Source organism: Macaca mulatta, chromosome 7 (genome assembly GCF_049350105.2).
Source record: "Macaca mulatta isolate MMU2019108-1 chromosome 7, T2T-MMU8v2.0, whole genome shotgun sequence".
Lineage (NCBI taxonomy): Eukaryota > Metazoa > Chordata > Mammalia > Primates > Cercopithecidae > Macaca > Macaca mulatta.
Window position 1 is genome coordinate 176,826,857 of NC_133412.1, and position 15,415 is coordinate 176,842,271.

At 42.3% G+C, this 15,415-nt stretch overlaps 1 protein-coding gene and 2 long non-coding RNA genes across 49 annotated transcripts in view; 2 read left to right on the top strand and 1 right to left on the bottom strand.

The window, feature by feature from the left end:
- Nucleotides 1–15,415, top strand: part of MARK3 (microtubule affinity regulating kinase 3) — a 119,003-nt gene that overhangs the window by 21,467 nt on the left and 82,121 nt on the right. The gene's annotated exons all lie outside the window — the stretch shown is intronic.
- On the bottom strand, nucleotides 646–14,999 carry LOC144330453 (uncharacterized). Its single transcript, XR_013396633.1, has 3 exons — nucleotides 13,596–14,999; nucleotides 8,233–9,983; nucleotides 646–1,051 (listed from the first exon to the last, which is right to left on the bottom strand). It is a non-coding gene; the product is annotated as an uncharacterized LOC144330453 (long non-coding RNA).
- On the top strand, nucleotides 9,650–10,473 carry LOC144330444 (uncharacterized). Its single transcript, XR_013396624.1, has 2 exons — nucleotides 9,650–10,224; nucleotides 10,359–10,473. It is a non-coding gene; the product is annotated as an uncharacterized LOC144330444 (long non-coding RNA).

A 15,415-nucleotide genomic window follows, 5' to 3' on the forward strand; every position in this document is an offset into this window, starting at 1 on the left:
TTTAAAAAATTTTTTTGTAGGCCAGGCGCGGTGGCTCAAGCCTGTAATCCCAGCACTTTGGGAGGCCAAGATGGGCGGATCACGAGGTCAGGAGATCGAGACCATCCTGGCTAACACGGTGAAACCCCGTCTCTACTAAAAATACAAAAAACTAGCCGGGCGAGGTGGCGGGCGCCTGTAGTCCCAGCTACTCGGGAGACTGAGGCAGGAGAATGGCGTAAACCTGGGAGGCGGAGCTTGCAGTGAGCTGAGATCTGGCCACTGTACTCCAACCTGGGCGGCAGAGCGAGACTCCGTCTCAAAAAAAAAAAAAAAAAAAAATTTTTTTTTTGTAGAGACAGGGTTCTCACCATGTTGCCCAGGCTGGTCTTGAACTTCTGAGCTCAAGCAGTCCTCCTCCCTTGACCTCCCTGAGTGTTGGGATTACAGGCATGAGCCACCATGCCTGACTAATTAAGCTGTTTCCTTTTTTTGGTGGTGGGAGGGTGGGGGTTGGGATGGAGTCTTGCGCTGTAGCCCAGGCCTGGAGTGCAGTGACATGGTCTCAACTCACTGCACCCTCCGTCTCCCAGGTTCAAGCGATTCTCTTGACTCGGCCTCCCAAGTAGCTGGGATTACAGGCGCACACCACCACACCAGGCTGAATTTTTTTTTTTTTTTTTAATTTTTAGTAGAGATGGGGTTTCATCATGTTGGTCAGCCTGGTCTTGAACTCCTGACCTCGTGATCTGCCCACCTCGGCCTCCCAAAGTGCCATGATTATAGGCGTGAGCCACTGCTCCTGGCCTATTTTATTTTCAAGACAGAGCCTCGCCCTGTCACCTGGACTGGAGTGCAGTAGCGCAGTCATAGCTCACTATAGCCTCGACCTCCTAACCTCAGGTGATCCGCCAGCCTCAGCCTCCCAAAGCGCTGGAATTATAGGCATGAGCCCCCACGCCCAGCCTAATTAAGCTTTCTCAAAAGAACATGAAACATATATTAGGTGTCTGGGAGTTTTTTGTTTATTTGTTTGTTTGTTTGTTTTTTGTTTTTGAGATGGAGTCTCGCTCTGTTGCCCAGGCTGGAGTGCCGTGGTGCAGTCTTGGCTCACTGCCAGCTCCATCTCCTAGGTTCACGCCATTCTCCTGCCTCAGTCTCCCGAGTAGCTGGGACTACAGGCACCCACCACCATGCCCGGCTAATTTTTTGTATTTTTAGTAGAAACGGGGTTTCACTGTGTTAGCCAGGATGGTCTCGATCTCCTTATCTCATGATATGCCTGCCTCGGCCTCCCAAAGTGCTGGGATTACAGGCGTGAGCCACTGCGCCCATCTGGGAGTTCTTTTGCTTTCCCATTACTTTAAATGTTGGAAATATCATAGAGGGTTTAAATAATCTTTACTCTTAAAAATAGGTAATGTTTTGTTCTTTTTCAGTAGCAAATACCTGCCACCACAGTAAAAATTGTCTTTAACTTCAGGAATACACTTAATTTGTATGAGCTGATGTTACTTGCTTGCTAATCAATAGTATTGTCAATATTTACAAATTTATCTTCAATAATTTTCTTAATTTACTTTTCTCATAGCGTACGTTTAATCAGTTATTGTGTAGGAAGGCACATACTTTCCTAACCTTGGTGAAATGACTTTCTTATAGGCCCTATTCCTATTAATCAAAAAATATATGCATTAAAACCACAAAACTAACTCCCTCCTATTGTTCTATTTGTATGGTACAGAGCCTGTTTTGCTGCTTTTTTTTTTTTTTTTTAGACGGAGTCTTGCTCTGTCACCAGGCTGGAGTGCAATGTTGTGATCTCAGCTCACTGCAACCTCCGCTCCTGGGTTCAAGCAGTTCTCCTGCCTCAGCCTCCTGAGTAGCTGGGACTACAGGCGTGTGCCACCATGCCCATCTAATTTTTGTATTTTTAGTAGAGACGGGGCTTCACCATGTTGGCCAGGATGGTCTCAACCTCTTGACCTAGTGATCTGCCCACCTCAGCCTCCCCAAATGCTGGGATTACAGGTGTGAGCTAGCATGCCCAACCTTTGATATAGTTTCTTGTATTTAGGTCTTTGCGCCTATTGTTTCCTGTACCTGAAGTACTCTTTACTCTTCTGTTTAGGGAACATTTCTGAGACATAATCATTGACAAATCCCCTTTCCCCAGGCATGGGGTTCCATAAAAATCCCGATACTCCCCTTACACAGCACAATTTACATTGTATTGGAATTGCTCGTTTGTCTGTCTCCTCCTCTATTCTGCAGGCTATCTCCAGTCTGTAGCGGAAGATGACAGAACTTAACACAGTGCTTGGAACCTGTTAGGTACTTAATAAATATTTGTTAAATGGATGTAATAATACTGTTTTTTGGCGGGGGGCGGGTGGCAACAGAATCTCACTCTGTTGCCCAGGCTGGAGTGCAGTGGCGTGATCTTGACTTACTGCAACCTCCTGCCTCCTGGGTTCAAGCTATTCTCCTGCCTTAGCCTCCCGAGTAGCTGGGATTTCAGGCACCTGCCACCACACCCAACTGGTTTTTTGTATTTTTAGTAGAGAGGGGGTTTCACCATGTTGGCCAGGCTGGTCTCAAACTCCTGACGTCAGGTGATCCACCCACCTTGGCCTCCCAGAGTGCTGGGATTACAGGTGTGAGTCACCGTGCCTGGCCTGACTTGATGGAAGCTTTTAAAACAAATACTCTCCCTGTGCAGGATCCTCCTGATAGATGTGCCATCAGGAGGGTCCAAGACTGTGACACGTAGCATTCATGCCTGCAGCCCACCAGGCCTGGGGCTGCAAGAGCATGAGCCCCGGATCCGTCATCTGTCAGCAAGCATCCTCTGTTTGAAGCAGTGTGTCCTGTAAATATTCTCATTTCCTGTGTGTGCTGAGACTTGGAAAAGATTGGGAAGCACTGGACTATGCTAACTGGATTTTTAAAAGACTGTTGCCAGAAATTTGCCTCTTGACAGTTCATCAATTTTAGTGATAAAATCCTTGTGGATTTTTAGTTAAGACTCGTTGTTGAGCTGCTATAGACTGCTTTTGGAATCTGTAAACAGCTTGTGTGGGCAGAGCTGTCCTTGTTGTCCTTGATTAAAGCTTTCTTGAGGTAAGGAACCAGACCTCTGAGTTTCTTAGTTCCCACTAGTTCCAAGTAGCTACTTGCCAGCTTCCTTATGTGGGCAGAGATGGTGGGCTAAGACAGCATTGGGACAGACACACCCTCTCCCATTTACCTTACCTAACTAACATTGTCTGGAGTCTGGCCTGTGGTGTTTACTTCTAGTAGGTTCTTTCTCTAGAAATGCTTGAATATGACTAGCAGAGTGGTTTAATGTAAAAATTTTCTCAGTTTTTTTAAAACTTTGAACAAGTTCTCACTCATAGGTGGGAGTTGAACAGTGAGAACACGTGGACACAGGGAGGGGAACATCACACACCAGGGCCTGTCAGGGGGTGAGGGTCAAGGGGAGGGATAGCATTAGTAGAAATGCCTAATGTAGATGATGGGTTGATGGGTGCAGCAAACCACCATGGCACGTGTATACCTGTGTAACAAACCTGCACGTTCTGCACATGTATCCCAGAACTTAAAAGAAAAATCTTTTGAACAAAATCATTTTACTCTTTTTTTTTTTTTTTTGCCTATTGTAGATATGACATAAAATGTAAACATTATAGAAATTAATTATGTAGAAAGTAAGTTCCTTGAAATTTATCTCTTCAAAGACAGTCACTTTCAGCAGTTTGGTATATATTCCCAGAGTTTTCTGTATAAACATTAACTTTAAAAAAAATTTAACAAAAAGGGACTTATATGGGACATGATGATAGGTTTTTTTTTTACTTAGTAATGTACCTTGACCGTGTCTGGATCTTAGTACTCATAGATCTGACATATTAGTTTAAAGGCAACATAGCCTCCCTGGGTATGGTGGTGCCATAGTTTATTTCCTGTCAGTGGGCATTAGGGTTGTTTCTGAGTTTTTGTTGTTACGAACAGATCTGCAGTGGACATTCTTTAGCATTGTGTGTCCTTGTTAGGTGTTTCTGCAGGATAATTCCTAGAAATGGAAGTTCTAGGTCAAAGTGGATGAATATTTGACATTGTAATAGATACTAATAAATTGGTTTTGAATAAAAAGTGATGTATCTACTTTATTATCCTACCAAAATGAATGAAAGTGTTCATTTTCCTACATGCTTCTACACTGTAGATAATTTTTGTCTATCTGAATGTCTTAGTCTGTTTTTGCTGCTGTAACACAATACCAGAGACTAGGTAATTTATAAAGATAAGAAATTTATTTCTTACAGTTGTGGAGGCTGGGAAGTCCAAGATCCAGGGGCTGCATCTGGCCAGGACCTTCTTGATACATGAAGGGCGTGATGGAAGGGCAAAGGGTGGGGAGCAGCGGGGAGGGAAGAGAAGAGGAGGAGAAAGGAAGAAAAGAGGGCAGAGCCCTTGCAGTCTGATTGCCTCTGCAGGGCCCCGTGTCTTAGTACTGCTGCAATAGCAATTACATTTCAACATGAGTTTGGAAGGGGATATTCATTCAAACCATAGCACATATGGACAAAAAAAGGGTGTAGAAAAAGCCAGAAGTTGCTTTTTCCCTTTTCACAACTTAGATTTATGATCTTTTTATATATTTTTGTCATTCATAATTTCTTTTTGAAGCAAGTTCCCTGGCCCCCCACAGTAGCTCATGCCTGTATTCCTAGTGCTTTGGGAGACCAAGGCAGGAGGATCACTTGAGCCCAGGAGTACAAGGCTGCATTGCGCTATGATTGTATCACTGTACTCCAGCCTGGGCAACAGAGGACACTCTCTAAAATAAATAAAAATAAAACAAGTTTCCTGTTTATATCCTTTATTCATTTTTCTTTTTTTTAATCTTAGTGAAGTTAAACCCTTTATGTTTCAGTCATCTGTCTGATATGTCTGTTAATGTAGGTTATGAATATTTTTCCCTAGATTGCTTCTTTTAACTGTTTATGATGTCTTGTTTGTGGGAAGTTTTAAAGTATTTTTGTGGCAAAATCATTTAATCTTTTTCTTTATTACATTTGGGTTTCATGTCTTCGTGAAGATTTGTCCCATGACTTAAAAAACAGTTCTGTAGGCCGGGCGCGGTGGCTCACGCCTGTAATCCCAGCACTTTGGGGGGCCGAGGCAGGTGGATCACCAGATCAGGAGATCGAGACCATCCTGGTTAACACGGTGAAACCCTGTCTGTACTAAAAATACAAAAAAATTAGCCAGGCGTGGTGGCGGGCGCCTGTAGTCCCGGCTACTCTGGAGGCTGAGGCATGAGAATGGCGTGAACCCGGGAGGTAGAGCTTGCAGTGAGCCAAGATCACGCCACTGCACTCCAGCCTGGTTGTGGTGAGCCACCGCACCCGGCTACTTAGTACTTTTCTCAGCTAACATCTTTATTTTTGTCAGTGTTCTCTTGCCCTGTGATGGGAATGTGATGTATCTTGCCTGTTGAAGAACTAAAACCTCTGAAGAAAACCCAGAGGGTTACGGGAAGAGTGGCATTGATGATTTGGGGACTTAATTCATTCTGAGTTAGTATAAGTTAAAGGGTTACTGTGTATTATGTTGAGAGTTTTAACTGCTGTCCTTGGGGTTAGAACAGAGATGTAGAATTATATAGTGAAAAGAATTTTCTAAAAGAAGGGAATAGGGACAATCTGTATCATGCATTTAAGTCACAAGGATGTTGTGAACATAAAAGATACTCATGAAGGCTGTGCGCGGTGGCTCATGCCTGTAATTCCAGCACTTTGGGAGGCCGAGGTGGGCCGATCACAAGGTCAAGAGATCGAGACCTGAGGTCAGGAGTTCAAGACCAACCTGACCAATATGATGAAACCCCGTCTCTACTAAAAATACAAAAATTAGCCAGGTGTGGTGACACACACCTGTAGTCCCGGCTACTCAGGAGTCTGAGGCAGGAGAATCACTTGAACCCAGGAGGCGGAGGTTGCAGTGAGCCGAGATCACGCCACTGCACTCCAGCCTAGGTAACAGAGCGAGACTCTGTTTCAAAAAAGAAAGAAAAAAAGTGTGTGTGTGTCTCCTCTTCTCTCCGCAGCTCACTCTTTGATCATTTTCATCTGTTTGTTGTTGTTGTTTTTACAGCATCTAGCTCTTGGCTTTTTTTTTTTTTTTTAAGCTTTTTTATAAAGTAGATTTTCGTTCCTTGCATTGTTTCTCTTTCTTTTTGGGGTTCTTTCTTGTTAACCTCTCTTTCATGTAGAGACTTTCTGTGGTAGTCTGGTAGCCTCTGGTTGTCGGTACCTAATGTGGAGCCCTAAGCGTCTGATCACAAGCTGTGTTTGTATGAATAGGACATGTTTGACCACAGAGCTTTCCTATTGGGAGTTGTCTGGTGCTTTTATTGAAGACCCCAGATATTTGTGTCCTTAGATTTCTGAGAGTATTCAGTTTCTCTAGATAAGAACCTTCTCTTCTGCCTGGGAGGAACAGATGATCCCACCCCTCAATCATGAGTCCTCCCCCTCCTGCATTTTCATCTGGTGCTTCACTCCTGTCCTCTCTCTACTAGGCCTATTGAAACCCCATTTCTTCATCCTGGGGTGTGTGAAACTTCCTGAGACTTTGCATAAATGGTTATATGTTTAGTCACGAGTTTGTTGGTGAAGACTATGTTAACAACTTTACAGAAAGTTTGGAGAATAGAGAAGAAAAAAACCCCCACAATCCTAATATTCTGAATACCATTTTCGTTTTTGTGTATTTTCCATATACATGTTTTTTCAACATATATTTGATTATAATTTTGTATCTTGTTTTTTCCGCCCTTGGAATTTTATCCAAAGCAGTTTTCTATGTTGCCACTAATCATCATAATTGTTCGTTTCAGTGGTTATGTACAATGCCATTGATGAGAACAGCAGTTCTCAAACATTTCTGTCTCAGAACTCCTTTAAACTGAAAATTGAGGCCGGGCGTGGTGACTCAACACCTGTAATCCCAGCGGTTTGGGAGGCCGAGAAGGGTGGATCATGAGGTCAGGAGATTGAGACCATCCTGGCTAACACGGTGAAACCCCGTCTCTACTAAAAAACAAAAACAAAATTAGCTGGGCGAGGTGGCGGGCACCTGTAGTCCCAGCTACCAGGAGGCTGAGGCAGAAGAATGGCGTGAACCTGGGAAGCGGAGCTTTCAGTGAGCCAAGATTGTGCCACTCTACTTCAGCCTGGGTGACAGAGCGAGACCCTGTCTCATAAATAAATAAATAAATAAATGGAAAATTGAGAACTCCCCAAAGCTTTTATTTATTAGGGTTATATGTATTGATAGCTGCTGAATTAGAAGTTATTACTTAGGAACTTAAAATATATATTAATTCATTAAAAATAATCCTATTACATGGTAATGAAGTAACATATTTTTATGAAAAACAACTATTTTCCAAAGCAAATTATTGAGAAGAGTGACATTGTTTAAATTTTTTGCAAAGCCCTTTAATGTCTGGCCTAATAGAAGTTAGCTGGGTTCCTGTGTCTACTCTGCATTCCCACTATTTCAATATGTTGTTTTGGTTGAAGTGTGTGAAGAAATGTAGCTACAGAAGGAAGGGAGTATATTAATACCCTTTTCAGGTGATTGTGGATATCGTTCTTTGACGTTATACCAAAACTCAGCAAGTAGTTTCTTGGGGGTAGGTAGACAGTGGTGAATTGAATTTTTATTCAAAACAACTGTAGTCACTGACAAAAAAATGTTAAAACCCAGAATGATTTGCTTCAATTAAAAATTAATTATATCCCAAGAGCAGGGGTCTACCAGGTTGTCTTAGGGGAGGGGTGAACTGGCCCAGGTCGGAAATGGAGCAGGTCAAAACTCCCCTGCTGATCAGGGTGATGGGGATTGGGATCAAGATTGCTCCTGTGAATAGCCACTGCCTGCAGAACATAGCGAGATCCTGTCTCTTAAGAAAAAGAAACAGAAACTTTTGGAAACAAACAGACAAGAGTGAAAGAAAGCCTTGGTGTAAGATATAATTTACATATTCTATATAAGATATAGACTACATATATAACTAAAAAAGCATAAAAACAGTCAGCATGCTTTTAGTACAACCTGGAGGTATAGTTAATGTGCGGGAAAAAAGCTCCATATAAACCTAATCCCTATACATAAAAAGTCACTTAATTCCACAGTTTTGAACATTTTGTTTTTCTTTTTGAGATAGGGTCTTGCTCTGTCGCCCAGTCTGGAGTGCAGTGGTGCAATCTCACCTCACTGCAGCTCTCTACCTCCTGAGCCCAAGCAATCCTTCCACCTCAGCCTCCTGAGTAGCTGGGACCAGAGGTGTGTGCCACCACATCTGGCTGATTTTTTGTATTTTCTTTAGAGACGAAGCATCCCCATGTTGCTCAGGCTGGTCTTGAACTCCTGGGCTGAAGTGATCCTTCCACCTGGGCCTCCCAAAGTGCTGGGATTAAAGGGATGAGCCACCACACCTGGCCAACACTTTGTGTGTGTGTGTGTGTGTGTGTGTGTGTGTGTGTGTGTGTGGTAAAATACATGCAACATGAAAGTTACAATTTTAACCCTTTTTTAAGTGTGTGGTTCAGTGACATCAAGTATATGTACATTTGTTGGGCAACCATCACCACTATTCATTTCCAGGCAGATAGTTAATACTTATTTTTTTGTGGTTTCTATATTTGCAAATTTACCTGTTCGATAAAATTTATTTGTAACCCCAAAATCAGTACAGTGCTTTGGTAATCCTTTTTGGACATATGCAGAACGGTGAAAAATATGCACATCCCTAGCTGAGGTTCAACAAGGGGACACTTTGCTTTCTTATTTCAGTCTTCATGCTGTAAACCAGTGTCTTTTTTGTGATCTATTTAATGCCTTTTTTTTTTTTCATTTTTGTACTTTTTGTTGATGATTTTGCTATTTAAAATGGGCCCCAATCTTACTGCTGAAGTGCTGTCTAGTCTTCCTAATGCATACTTGAGTGAAACTTACCTAACACGTGTGTTTTCTTTCTAAGGCATCTCATGGCCTTGCCGTGGATAAAACTCTAGACAGTTGAGTTTTTCCTTGCACTGTGTATGGCTGTGATGCTTTACAAAGAAGATGCATGTGTTAGAAGTTTCACTCAGTGCGTTACAGTGCTGTGGCTGTGAATTCAGTGTTAACCAATCATATATAGTAAAGAAGGTGTTCTTAAACAGACACAAACATAAAACAAACTTATGTATTGATCAGTTGATGCAAAATGTTGTGACCAGAGGCTTGCAGAAACCTAATCCCCTAGAAGCAATGATTTAGTATACACCAATTCAATGAGCACAGTAACTTCATAGAATGAACAACCAGAATTGACTGTAGCTCCTTTTTTGAAAGAAGAGGCTTAATTATGGAGAAAGACATCAGGAAAAATCACAGGCTTTCCTCATTTGTGTGATTTTTCATTCTGTTCCTGTCTTCAAGAGTGGAGCCTTAAGAAGAAAACTGAGAACTCCCAGTAAATAGGTAACGAGTGCCTGGCTTAGCCTCATAGAGGCCAGAGGAACATTGGCCTTTACACTGGGACATTCCACACACATAACGCAGAGTTGTTTTCTATGGACAGTTGAGTTTTTCCTTTTCCAAGCATATTCTAGGGTTGGCTTTCTGTGCCCTACTACATGTGCCACTGTACTGCTGTCAGATTTTTATCTCCCAGAAATTCTTTGAAGTCACTTGTCTTCTGGTGGCACCCCTTCCCTTCTCTTGGCCATTCTTTGTCATTTGGTCTTTGTTCTTCAGTTGGGCCTATCAGGTGTCAGGAGAGAGAAATGCATGTGATCAGTATGCCATCTTTAACCAGTGTCCTCATTATGGTTATGAAAATAAGTTTTCATGTAATTATTTTTATTCAAGTTACATATTACACACAGTTTAAAGAGTCAAGACTTGTTACAAAGCAGTCCCCTAGACTCACCTGTTTCCTTGTCTCCCAAGATGGCCACTTTTAATCTGTTAAAATGATTCTTTAGTCTTTTAAATGATTCTTTCATACTTTATAACATCCTTGTAGTCTTACTTGTTTTTCAGGTTTAGGCATTATCTATTGACATTTTATTTAAAGTCATCATTGACTTTAAAAAACACAAAAACTCTTTACTGAAATGTAAATGTTGGGTGCAATGGCTCATGTCTGAATCCCAGCACTTTGGGAGGCCGAGGCAGGTGGATTACCTGAAGTCAGGAGTTCGAGACCAGCCTGACCAACATGGTGAAACCCTGTCTCTATTAAAAATACAAAAATTAGCTGGGCATGGTGTGTGTGCCTGTAGTCCCAGCTACTTGAGAGGCTGAGACAGGAGAATTGCTTGAACCCAGGAGGCGGAGGTTGCAGTGAGCTGAGATCGCGCCACTGCATTCCAGCCTGGGTGACAGAGCGAGACTCCATTTCAAAAAAAAAAAAACAAAAAGAAACGTAACACACATAAAAAGTGCCCAAATCATAAGTGTACAGCTTGATGAATTATCACAAAGTAAACACATTTGAATAACCATGACCCAGGCAAAAAATATACTGTGACCCACACCCTAAAAGCCTCCCTTTGGCCTCCTTCAGATCTCTTCACTACCCCACCTCTTCAGGTGAACCACTGTGCCACCTTCTAATACCATAGGTTTTGTCTGTCCTTTTAACATTGTACTAATAGAATGTTAGAGTATATTAATAATAGTGTATTATTTTGTGTCTATTTCTTTTACTCTATTTCATGCTTGTGATATTCTTCCGTGTTGAGGTTTTCATTTGTAACCAACTATTGTAGTTGTTTGACTTGGTCTCCATTTGCTATGGATTGAATTGTATGCCTCAAAATTCATATGTGTAAGCCTTAACCCCCAGTGTGACTGTATTTGGTGATAGAGTCTTTATAGAAGGTTAAGTGAAGTTGTAAGTATGAACGCTGGTTGATAGGATTAGTGTTACTACATGAAGAGACACCAGAGAGGTAGCTTTCTCCACCACATGAGAACACAGGGGAGAGGGTGGCCATCAGCAAGCCAGGAAGAAGGTCCCCTCAGAACTGTGAGAAAATAAATTACTGTTAAGTCCCACAGTGTGTGGTATTTTGGTTATGGCAGCCCATGCTGACTAATGCATCATTCTTCAGGCCACTCTGTCCCCCTAAAGGACTTGGAGTCTTTTTTTTTTTTTTTTGCCTCCTCTTTTAGTGGCTGTGAATGCTGTAACACTTTCAGAAGCAGGGTGTTAGGATCTTTTGACCGTTAGTGAACCAACAGAAAGCGGAAGATAAGGATTTTTCTCCAGTGAGTGTTTGCTGTGAATCTGTTGGGAGAAGCCCTTCTCATGTATGAGCTGTCTCTATCCCTATTTTGTAATTTTCCACTTTCCTGCTGGCATCAGAGTGAATGTAAATGGAATTTCCCAGAAATTTCCACAGCAAGTGGCTTTCTCACTTAGTGAGCCCCCTTGGTGTTTGTTATGTCTCCCTTTACCCAACCCCACAATCACTGGAATGAAGGGGTGGTCTTCTCTCCAGTCTATACCTTTCTGAGGCACTGCAGTTGGGTATACCCCAGTTACCACTTGTTTTGGTGACCCCAAGGTTTCAGCTTTGCCTGAGCTCTCCAGGCTCCAGCTCTGGGCCAAGGTGATTTTGGTGGAGTCATCCCAGCAGGGAGCTAGGAGGAAGAAGAGATTAGGAACTCCCGCTCAGGCTTCTTTGCTGCACATACACATGTCACATCAAATGATGATGTTTCACTCTGGGGACATGGTTGCTTTTGATAAAATGACTTTTCTACAGTTTGGTTAAGCTGAATGAAACATTTGAGCTCCTATTTTTCTTTCAGATGCTATTGAATAGCTGTATCTGAAGATAAACGTGTGTAAGAACAGAATCAGGCCGGGCAAGATGGCTCATGCCTGTAATTCCAGCACTTTGGGAGGCTGAGGTGGGCAGATCACCTGAGGTCAGGAGTTCAAGACCAGCCTGGCCAACATGGTGAAACCCTGTCTCTACTAAAAAAATACAAAAATTAGCTGGGCATAGTGGCATGTACCCATAATCCCAGCTACTTAGGGGAGGCCAAGGCAAGAGAATCGCTTGAACCCGGGAGGCGGAGGTTGCAGTGAGCCAAGATCATGCCACTGCGCTACAGCCTGGGCAACAGAGCAAGACCCTGTCTCAAGAAAAAGAAAAAAAAAAAAAAACAGAATCAGAATCTTTGGAATAGTGACCAGATGCCGTGGCTCACGCCTGTAATCCTAGCATTTCGGGAGGCTGAGGTGGGCAGATCTCTTGAGCCCAGGAGTTTGAGACCAGCCTGGTTAAAATAAGGAGACCTCATTTCTACAAAAAAATTAGCGGGACGTGGTGGCATGTGCCTGTAGTTCTATCTACTCAAGAGGCTGAGGTGGGAGGATCATCTGAGCCTGGGGAAGTCGAGGCTGCAGTGAACTGTGATCATGTCACTGCACTCCAACCTGGACAACAGAGTGAGACCTCATCTCAAAAAAAAAAAAAGAAAAAAAAATCTTTAGAATAGGAGGAGGATATTGAGCAGGACCCTGAGAAACTAGTGATTAAGAGTCCAGGTGTGAAAATAGAAACCAGGTCTCAGGAGCTCAGAGAGAAGAACTGGAAAGATAGCATCTTTGATGGATTTGGCCATGAGGAGGAGGAAGAATAAAACAGAATGGAGGCCAGAAAAGAGTATGTATGTCTAAGGGTTTATTTGGAATTGGGAGATCCAGGTATACCATGTAAAATTGCTTATGAAGGTAAAGTTTGAAGAAAATTCATTCCACTTTGAGCTATGTAATTTTTAAAACCACTTTATCTGTTAAAACACCAGAAGCCCTGTTTCTTGGTTACTAATTATGAGTATTCAAGGCCTCAGATCAACTCAGCATTTATTTTTATTTATTTTATTTTTTATTTTTATTTTATTTTATTTTTTGCATTTTTAGTAGAGACGGGGTTTCACCGTGTTAGCCAGGATGGTCTCGATCTCCTGACCTCGTGATCCACCCGCCTTGGTTTGAGATGGAGTCTTGCTCTCTTGCCATACTGGAGTGCAGTGGCACGATCTCGGCTCACTGCAACCTCCACCTCCCAGATTCAAGTAATTCTCCTGCCTTAGCCTCCCGAGTAGCTGGGATTACAGGCCCGTGCCGCCATGCCTAGCTAATTTTTTGTAGTTTTAGTAGAGATGGGGTTTATCATGTTGGCCAGGATGGTCTCTTATCTTCTGACTTCATGATCTGCCTGCCTCGGCCTCCCAAAGTGCTGAGACTACAGGCGTGAGCCACCATGCCTGACCTATTTATTTATTTATTTAATTTGATGGAATCTCATTCTTTTGCCCAAGCTGGAGTACAGTGGCACCATCTTGGCTCACTATAACCTCCATCTCCAGGTTTCAAGTGATTTTCCTGCCTCAGCCTTTCAAGTAGCTGGTGGGATTATAGGCATCCGCCACCAAGCCTGGCTAATTTTTGTGTTTTTAGTAGAGACAGGGTTTCACCATGTAGGCCAGGCTGGTCTCAAACTCCTGACCTCGGGTGATCCACCCACCTCGGCCTCCCAAAGTGCTGGGATTACAGGCATGAGCCACCACACCCAGACAACTCAGCGTTTATTGAGTACTCCTTATGTGCCAATTAGGGCTATAAAGACAAATAAGATGTCTTTTCCCCAGTTGAGATATGCATAAGAGAGTTTGTGTTTGCCTGTTTCAGTAGTCAGTATTTTCTTTTGCTTATTCAGTTTCCATTGACACTTATATTTTCCAAATACAAAATTAGAATTCCAACTTTGCGTTTTTCAGGCACACACACTCATTTATTCTACACTCCTTCCCCAGTTCTGATTTGCTTCCTCCTGAAAATGGTGGTGATGGCCCATCCACTCCAGGGTCAGAATTGCTGGGTGCCTTGTTGAAGTGATTTTTTTCTGTAGCTCCTCTGGAGGTTATAGACTCAGGGAATAAGTAATATGGTCAGGTGGAGGCTTTAGACCAAGTTAAGCAGGGTTTTTAAAACATGGTGTTCATGTACATAGTGCAGCCATTCTCAAAAGTATGGCATGGGGAGATCCCTGGAGGTTTTCTGAGACCCTTTTCAGGAGTCCGCAGAGTCAAAACTATTTTTGTGATACTATTAAAACATTTGCTTTTTTCATTCTCTCTCTCACAAGTGTAGAGTGGAATTTTCCAGAGGTTCCATGATGTGTGATATCACAACAGATCGAATGCAGAAGCTTGTATGAAAAGTTCATACAATATATATTATTTGTGTTATAATGGGCTTATTGTTATTTTGAAATCAGTTGTTAAATACTTTTTAAAATAATTTCTCAGTTTTTATTTGTATTATGATAAATATTCATTGATACAACCCACATTTGGGGAAATCAGTAATCTTTAAAAGTGTAAAAGGGACCAAAAAGTGTGAGAATGTTTGATGTAGAGAAACTGCAAGCTTCTTCCCTGGACTTTGGCTATAGATGCTTTCTTCAGTGGTGGGTCTTCTGGGCCCAGGTCCTGCAGGATGCCCGGTAGGAAGCAGAGCCTCTTTGATCTTATGGGGGTGGGCTCATTTGCTGTTCTGGAGCTCAGGTGCAAAGCTGTTACTTGATATTCCCTGGTCATGGCAAAGCCTCTCTCCACTTTTCTTCTCTTCTATTGTCACTTCCATTCTTTTCCCATTCTGGATACCCAGAGTCCATAGAAATCATTTTTACCTGACAGCGATGAGCTGACCAGAAGCTATAGAAGCTATAGTACTTCCTATATCCTAATGGTTTTAAAAATTACTGGCTGGGGCATACTGACCCTTTCTGAACAAAGGCTGCTAGGTGACCCTTTTGTTGCCTCTATATATATTCACTTGGTTAGCCCACAGATTGGTTTGGATCTAGTTCCCTTTCCTTCTTTACCTGCCCAAAGGGCTTTTCTATTTAAAAAAAAAAAAAAAAAAAGTTTTTAAAGTTTTCAGATTCAATACCCAAGTATTTGTATGCTTATCCATCCCAGAGTCAGCTAAATGTAAAGTGTCAGTAAATTGTAAAGAAAAGATTTGCTACATTGCATATGTTTTTAGGAGTGCTTTCTGTGTATAATCTCTCTCTCTCTCTCTCTCTCTCTCTCGGTTTGGAGGAGATTTTCCCCTTGTCTATAAGTGACTTAAATATAAAATGTTATGACAATACATTTAGTAGTTTGAAGCCCCCAGATTTTCTTTTCTTTTTTTTTTTTTTTTCTTTTAAGTGAAAGCAAGTTTATAAAAGAAGTAAAGAAACAGACCAGGCACTGTGGCTCTCACCTGTAATCCCAGCACTTGGGAAGGCCAAGGCAGGTGGATCACCTGGGGTCAGGAGTTCGAGACCAGCCTGGC